Here is a 9,142-nt window from a genome sequence, read left to right on the forward strand (position 1 = left end):
AGATAAGAAAAATTTCTGATATTTGATTTCAGATACGAACTGCAGAATGCTGGACTTCCACCATGGACTCACCTCATTCAGACAGAGCAACTTCAACTCCCCGGATGGGAGGCTTAATGATGACTGGCTTTCTTAACAAAATCAAAAAATGATGTCCTAGAACCAATAAATAATGTACAAATTGATTTACTTTTATTACTTCACTAGTTCCTCCAAAAAATTGGAAAAGTCGCTTTTTTGTTGTCTGACTGAGGAGAATGAACCCTTAAGTAACGAGACTACGTGTTTACTTCGTTAGCAGCAATAAATAAATACGTAATGTTGATGGATTCCTGTGGTACGTTACTGTCGGAGCAATATTTGTCTGTGATACGAGGCTTTGTTCCCACACAGAGTGTCCCTTCGCGAGCGGGCCGCATGGAGTGTTTGTTTACGTCCGCTGACCATCTGGCCTGTGATTCACTCGTCATCTGCCTGCCGCCCCACCAGCCAGCCGCAGCTCTGTCTGGTGACGACGAAAGAGGGGACAGAATATCGCAGTCGGCTGGCGTTTCCTCAGTTGTGGCGTACAAGCAAACAAACTGTTCCAACCTCCGTGCAGCGGGATAAGAATCCCGGCATCCGTTGTCCGCCTAGCTGTAATTCTGAATGTATGAAGAGCCTTAACATTTTGTGGACCTTTATAACAATAACAACAATAATAGATGTGAAACGCAACCTGTAGTAGCTTCTACAACACTATAGTTTCCAACCGTTCTAAAGTCATTAACCCCGAGTGCAACCAGGTATTAAGCTGTAACCCCCCCCCCCCCCCCCCCCCGCTGCACTATCATCAACAATAGTGTCTAACTATAGAACGAGACAGAAGTTTATTTCAACACTTTTATTTTTAAACGACGAAAAATAAATAATGTTTGGCTTTTACAGATATTTTCTTACACTACAGACGTCCGCCCGACAGCTGAGTGGCCAGCGTGATACACGATGATTTGTACCCACAGAAGTGCTAACTCAAATCTGTGCCACACTCTGCCATTTAACTCGATTCGACGAAAATCAAAATCGTGCCAAACCCATCTACCCCTGTAGTCCTTAATATTTAATTTTACTACTTCATGGCCGGCCGGTGTGGCCGAGCGGTTCTAGGCACTGCAGTCTGTGAGCGAGCGACCGCTACGGTCGCATGTTCGAATCTTACCTCAGGCATGGATGTGTCTAATGTCCTTAGGTTAGTTAGGTTTAAGTAGTTCTTAGTTCCAGGGGACTGATGACCTCAGATGTTAACTCCCATAGTGCTCAGAGCCATTTGAACCATTTTTTTTACTACTTCATGTGTGAAACAGAGCTTTCGTATTTAAATTCCTTCCTTTTTTTCCCCTTTTTTTGTGAAATTAATATTTGTTGTGTCTCTTCGCTCCAAGCCTCATGTAACACTTGTTCAAAAGGCTCTGAGCACTATGGGACTCAACATCTGAGGTCATCAGTCCCCTAGAACTTAGAACTACTTAAACCTAACTAACCTAAGGACATCACACACATCCATGCCCGAGGCAGAGAAAATCCCTGACACCGCCGGGAATCGAACCCGGGAACCCGGGCGTGGGAAGCGAGAACGCTACCGCACGACCACGAGCTGCGGACTGTAACCCTTGTCAAACATATTAACCTTAGAATGAAATTTTCACTCTACAGCGGAGTGTGCGCTGATATTAAACTTCCTGGCAGATTAAAACTGTGTGCTCAGGTGGTAGAGCACTTGCCCGCGAAAGGCAAAGCTCCCGAGTTCGAGTCTCGATCCGGCACTCAGTTTTAATCTGCCAGGAAGTTTCATACCAGCGCGCACTCCGCTGCAGAGTGAATATCTCATTCTAGAAACATCCCCCAGGCTGTGGCTAAGCCATGTCTCCGCAATGTTCTTTCTTTCAGGAGTGCTAGTTCTGCAAGGTTCGCAGGAGAGCTTCTGCAAAGTCTGGAAGGTAGGAGACGAGGTACTGGCAGAAGTAAAGCTGTGAGGACGGGGCGTGAGTCGTGCTTGGGTATAGCATTTGCCGGTGAAAGGCAAAGGTCCCGAGTTCGAGTCTCGGTCCGGCACACAGTTTTAATCTGCCAGGAAGTTTCATAATAACCTTCATTGTAATAATTTGTATGTTTGCCACTATTGTTATTGTATTTACTGCCTCACCGCAAAATTAACAAAATTGACACTGATAGTAGCGAACTGTGTACCTAAAACTGAATACAAGCAAATAACACGGAAGAAGTATGCGATGAACTCTTGACATGAAGACAAACAATAAAAGGAAAATGTAAATGGAAATCTTACTGCTTGGAAAAATTGAAACAACAGACGAAATTCATATACTTTATACCTCACTGTTATCTTCGTAACATTTCCGTCCTACGAGCCCGGGTTCGATTCCCGGCTGGGTCGGAGATTTTCTTCGCTCAGGGACTGGGCATTCTGGCGTCTTCATCATCATTGCATCCCCGTCCGTCGCGCAGGTCGCCCAATGTGGCGTCGACTGTAATAAGACCTGCACCAAGGCGGCCGGACCTGCCCCGTCAGGGGCCTCCCGGCCAATGGCGCCAAACGCTCTTTTTACACTACTCACTAATGAGTCAGTGGGAAAATTGGTACTGCTTATTCATCGCAATCTTCTTTTTAGAATGCTAAGCAATTTTCAATGCATTACAAGTGCTATCTACAACGCCTCCTCAAAAAATAAAGCACAGTATTCACATCGAGGACAGACGCTTGTTAGAAGTCACGCTTGCTCAGCACCGATCTGCCCAGTAATACTTGCTTCGTCCACACGATGCTCCCCCACTTAAAATCAAGCAAGCTAAACTGCGTGTACTACACGTAAGCTGTGGGAGAAATTTCTGATAATGTACGTTTGGAGTTCAGCGTTGAATGATAGCGGATCATGGACTGTAGTAAAACTGGAACATGTGCTGCTACAGAAGAACGTTGAAAGTTACGTGGGCCAATAAGGTAGGAAATGAGGAGGTGCTTCTCAGAACTAGCGGGAAATTTAACATCTGGAAAACCCTGACAAGAAGATGTGACAGGATGGCAAGACACAGACTATGTTAAAAAGTCAGGGAATAACTCCCACCGTACTAGAGGGAGCTGTAGAGCGTAGAAACCGTACAGGAAGACAGAGATTATATATATCACTATACAGGGTGGTCCATTGATCGTGACTGGGCCAAATATCTCACAAAATAAGCAACAAACGAAAAAACTACTAAGAACGAAATTCGTCTAGCTTGAAGGGGCAAACCGGATGTGAAGGGGCAAACCAGATGGCGCTATGGTTGGCTCGCTAGATGGCGTTGCCATTGATCAAACGGATAACAACTCCGTTTTTTAAATAGGAACACATATTTTTAATTACATATTCTCGTAGTACGTAAAGAAATACTAATGTTTTAGTTGGACCACTTTTTTCGCTTTGTGATAGATGGCGCTGTAATAGTCACAAACATATGGCTCACAAGTTTAGACGAACAAGTGGTAACACGTAGGTTTTTTAAATTAAAATACAGAACGTAGGTACGTTTGAACATTTTATTTCGCTTGTTCCAGTGTGATACATGTACCTTCGTGAACTTATCATTTCTGACAACGCATGCTGTTACAGCGTGATTACCTCTAAATACCACATTAATGTTCAAAATGATGTCCGTCAACCTCAGTGCATTTGGCAATACGTGTAACGACATTCCTCTCAACAGCGAGTAGTTCGCCTTCCGTAATGTTCGCACATGCATTGACAATGCGCTGACGCATGTTGTCAGGCGTTGTCGGTGGATCACGATAGCAAATATCCTTCAACTTTCCCCTCAGAAAGAAATCCCGGGACGTAAGATCCGGTGAACGTGCTTCGACGACCAATCCACCTGTCATGAAATATGCTATTCAATACCGCTTCAACCGCACGCGAGCTATCTGCCGGACATCCATCAGGTTGGAAGTACATCGCCATTCTGTCATACAGTGAAACATCTTGAAGTAACGTCGGTAGAAGATTACTTAAGAAATCAGCAGACATTGCACCATTTAGATTGCCGTCCATAAAATGGGGGCCAATTATCATTCCTCCCATAATGCCGCACCATACATTAACCCGCCAAAGTCGCTGATGTTCCACTTGTCGCAGCCATCGTGGATTTTCCGTTGCCCAATAGTGCATATCATGCCGGTTTACGTTACAGCTGTTGGTGAATGATGCTTCGTCGCTAAATACAACGCGTCCAAAAAATCTGTCATCGTCCCCTAATTTCTCTTGTGCTCAGCGGCAGAACTGTACACGACGTTCAAAGTCGACGCCATGCAATTCCTGGTGCATAGAAATATGGTACGGGTGCAATCAATGTTGATGTAGCATTCTTAACACTGACGTTTTTGAGATTCTCGACTTTCGCGCCATTTGTCTGCTACTGATCTGCGGATTAGCCGCCACAGCACCTAAAACACCTACTTGGGCATCATCATTTGTTGCAGGTCGTGGTTCACGTTTCACATGTGGCTGAACACTTCCTGTTTCCTTAAATAACGTAACTATCCGGCGAACGGTCCGGACACTTGGATGATGTCGTCCAGGATAGCGAGTAGCATACATAGCACACGCCCGTTGGGCATTTTGATAACATCTATACATCAACACGATATCGACCTTTTCCGCAATTGGTAAACGGTCTTTTTTAACACGGGTAATGTATCACGAAACAAATACCGTCCGCACTGGCGAAATGATACGTGCTACCACGTAGTTATACGTTTGTGACTATTACAGCTCCATCTGTCACAAAGCGAGAAAAGTTGTCCAACTAAAACATTCATATTTCTTTACGTACTACAGTTTCTGGTCCATTTTAGAAACTACCCAAACTTCTATGAAGTCATTTTCATGAGATACGTTTCGATTTTGCTGTCATAGACGCATGGGAGCAAGTATTATCTATGTCTGTACTGGGTGGGCTGTAGGAGGGAGATATTGTTCACACATTCCTTTCACAAGCTATAGCGTTCACCACATTGTGCCACGCGTTAACGTTAGTATTTTAAAAAAAATAATGTTTACGGAGCGGGGTGGAGCAGTGGTTAGCACACTGGATTCGCAATCTGGAGGACGACGGTTCAAACCCGCGTCCGGCCATCCTGATTTAGGTTTTCCGTGATTTCCCTAAATTGCTTCAGCGAAATTGCAGGATGGTTCCTGTGAAAGGGCACGGCAGACTTCCTTCCCCGTCCCTCCCAAATCCGAGCCTGTGCTCCGTCTCCAATGACCTCGTTGTCGACGGGACGTTAAATATTAATCACCTCCTCAAAAAAAATTCAGTTGCTGGTAACTTACGTAATCAGTATTACAGTCGTACAAAGGAGAGAAAATGGTTAAGAATGATTTAGTTTTGTGTTCGAACGAAACACAGCCAAATAGTTTTGTTCTTCGCCTTAGAAAATTGATTTTTACCCGTTACTGGGTAATTACCACCGGGTTGCAAACCACTCTTCTAGGACAAAGATCATATTTGAAAAGAACAATTAATAAATAAATAATTCTGTGTGCCCTAGACGATGTGCCAAGCATTACGATACCAGATGTAATTACGCAATGGCAAAGAACGTGTGTTTTTGCAGGTGGACACAGATCAACACGCTTCAGCAGCATTTCTCTCGTTTGTACTTTTCAGTACTTGGTCTTCCGGCGAGGCAGCTCCTTTACCATTTCGTGTCACTGTAGGGCTCCCATATTTGCAGATAAGTCCCATACAGTAGAGTCCCGGTGAACTTACTTTGGGACAGATGATCCCGAATGTAGATATCTGGACGTGATTTCCAGTTCCAACTGTTACCGTATCACCGATGAAAACGTCACAGGAACCTCATTCCTAACTGCGGTACTAGAGCTATCAGTAATCGTTGCTGGAACAATAAGGTTCAGACTAAAATAGAAGGCCTAAGCGTGTATTTGTGCACCTGTTAGTGCGTTTAATACAAATCCTTCCATCAATGTGTCGATAAACTCTACCCTTGCTTGTTTGTGAATGAGGTCAAAATTTGCTGACGCTAGTTAAAAGACTACAGCGCTGATTTTATAAATGTGTTTTAGAGTGATAGCTTGTCATAAAATTTTAATTATTCCCTCCAACAAATAGTTTCATGTATAATTTTTTCCTTCTTTCCATGAACACGTCCGCAGTCCGGGTAAAAATCCCTGTACCACAGGACCACAGCGATAGAGGAGACAAGAGGAAAACGGGCAGTCTGTTGACGAAGTGCAGCCCCGTTTTGTTCAGCTGTAGGGCAACAGCGCTGAAGTAGTCCACGGGTGGACGTGCAGCGTCACGTGATACACTGTTTAGGTGCCACAGGTGTTTCCATTGTGGCCATAAGGGTGTGTTTATACCGCCACCTCGTTGCTCTCTGCTCACTGGCAGGGCCAGGTGATGGAGAACCAAACCTACCGTGTCTCAGCAGGCCATCTAACCTGCACCACCGCCGCTCGCCCCACGGCCCACTACGATCGTCGAAAGGGGCCCCATTCTGCTTCTTTCCGCCATTTTGCCGATCGGTTCGGTACGCGACCGAACAGTCTTGTTTTCGAAACAGAGCCCCAACATAATTCAGTAAGCATTTCGAAAGCGATGCCGAACGGTCCTAGCGAACCGAAACGCTGTTGTCAGTTCTCCTCGCGCCAACCAATCAAAAGCAATCTGCCTAGATTCGCGCATGCCACTGCAGCGCCACAGCAGCACGGAGTGGCTGTCAGCCCACACAGGCACGTCATTCTTCACAGTACCGAGAAGTGTGCTTAGAGTACGTAATGGCCGGCTGCCGTGGCCGAGCGGTTCTAGGTGCTTCAATCCGGAACCGCGCTGCTGCTACGATCGCAGGTTCGATTCCTTCCTCGGGCGTGATTGTGTGTGATGTCCTTAGGTTAGTTAGGCTTAAGTAGGTAAGTCTAGGGGACTGATGACCTCAGATGTTGTCCCATAATGGTTAGAGCCATTTGAACCATTTAGAGTGCGTAATACTGTTCCAATTTCGCTGTCCAAGGGCTTCCATGAATGCATGATAACGGTAGAACATTGACTGTGTTCTGGAAACTGTCGTAAATGTGTCATTTTATTCTCATTCACATCGACGTCTAGTTTTGGATTTTACGTTTCGGAATATGAGTTACGAATGGAGTGTAGTATCACGCTGTACAAGTACATCTATAGAAACACCCTAAAAATTCGTCATTTCTTCTGTTTTCCGTCATTCCTTAGTTGCTTCATAAATCGTGGAGGTACGTTCAGTCTATGAAACTAATTGAAGGCAGTTTGTTTACTGCAACACGCATTTCGTTTCCTTAATTCGTGATGATGCTTCACAAATAAAAATAGAAACACGTATGGGAATAAATTGCTTTCAATTAGTTGCATGGACGGAACACATCTCCACGAACCCAAAAAATTGTTTAAGAGAGTTTCAAAGAATAAGAAGATCCATAGAATGTGGTTGTAGCTCTCTCCTAGAGATCCAACTGATGACGTAGCCTACTTCAATATGTGATACATCAACGATTTGGTTCATAAAAACAAAATTTTAAAAAATCGTGTTTTCTAGCGCGTGTGGCGCGTGCAGCTCCAGAAGTTCGTTATAGTTTATAACACGCATGTGGTGAATCAATAGTTTCATGTATGATGATATAGTCTGAAAATATTGTGGTGGGAATCTTTCATTTCTGTCTACTGTTATTAAGGATTCGATCGCTGATAAAGACTTGTGACAAGCTAGAATATAAAGACGATTGCTGCTAGTTTCATTCGCAGTAATTCACGTTTTGCTCTTATATTCCTGTCTTAATTGCATAAAAATAACAGGTAATTTGAGAGAATATTGACCCACAACTTTTTTACGCTGCTGGCCATTAAAATTGCTACACCAAGAAGAAATGCAGATGATCAACGGGTATTCATTGGACAAATATATTATGAAACTTCCTGGCAGATTAAAACTGTGTGCCCGACAGAGACTCGAACTCTGGACCTTTGCCTCTCGCGGGCAAGTGCTCTACCATCTGAGCTACCGAAGCACGACTCACGCCCCATCCTCACAGCTTTACTTCTGCCAGTACCTCGTCTCCTACCTTCCAAACTTTACAGAAGCTCTCCTGCGAACCTTGCAGAACCAGCACTCCTGAAAGAAAAGAGACATGGCTTGGCCACAGCCTGGGGGATGTTTCCAGAATGAGATATTCACTCTGCAGCGGAGTGTGCGCTGATATGAAACTTCCTGCCAGATTAAAACTGTGTGCCCGACCGAGACTCGAACTCGGGACCTTTGCCTTTCGCGGGCAAGTGCTCTACCATCTGAGAGTGAAAATCTCATTCTGGAAACATCCCCCAGGCTGTGGCTAAGCCATGTCTCCGCTATATCCTTTCTTTCGGGAGTGCTAGTTCTGCAAGTTTCGCAGGAGAACTTCTGTAAAGTTTGGAAGGTAGGAGACGAGATACTGGCAGAAGTGAAGCTGTGAGTAGCGGCGTGAGTCGTGCTTGGGTAGCTCAGTTGGTAGAGCACTTGCCTGCGAAAGGCAAAGGTCCCGAGTTCGAGTCTCGGCCCAGCACACAGTTTTAATCTGCCAGGAAGTTTCAAGTGCATTAGCTGTATCAGGCCAATCCAGAAGACTTCCTTAGTTACTTAATTACCATCGGCAAGCGCTCGGTGTAACACTACGACCACGAAACAAAGAAGCAAACCAACCAATGGAAACATGTGGAATCACCACAGCTGAAGAAGGTGAAGACCAAACCAGCACCGGGTGAGATGATGCTGACAGGAGGACCATCAGACCCTGTTACAGATTTCGATGAGACTCAGGTGTGTTGTAGAGAGACATGTCCTCAGTCTCTGGCTAGCTGCGCGGAGTGGCCGCGCGGTTAGAGTCGCCGTATCATGGATGGCGCGGCCCCTTCTGCCGGGGGTTCGAGTCCTCCCTCGGTCATGGGCGTGTGTGTTGTCCATAGCGTTAAGTTCGTTTAAGTAGTGTGTAAGTCTAGGCGCCGATGACCTCAGCAGTTTGGTCCCTTAGTAATTCACACACATTTGAACAGTCCCTGGCTAGCTGCTTTTCATGCGACTGCCCCT

At 45.2% G+C, this 9,142-nt stretch overlaps 1 non-coding gene across 1 annotated transcript; it reads left to right on the top strand.

Moving 5' to 3' along the window:
* Positions 1-8,547: 8,547 nt before the first annotated feature.
* On the top strand, positions 8,548-8,622 carry Trnas-cga. Its single transcript has one exon. It is a non-coding gene; the product is annotated as a tRNA-Ser (tRNA).
* The last annotated feature ends 520 nt before the right edge of the window (positions 8,623-9,142 follow it).

The sequence above is a fragment of the Schistocerca americana genome, chromosome 9 (assembly GCF_021461395.2).
Source record: "Schistocerca americana isolate TAMUIC-IGC-003095 chromosome 9, iqSchAmer2.1, whole genome shotgun sequence".
Taxonomy (NCBI): domain Eukaryota; kingdom Metazoa; phylum Arthropoda; class Insecta; order Orthoptera; family Acrididae; genus Schistocerca; species Schistocerca americana.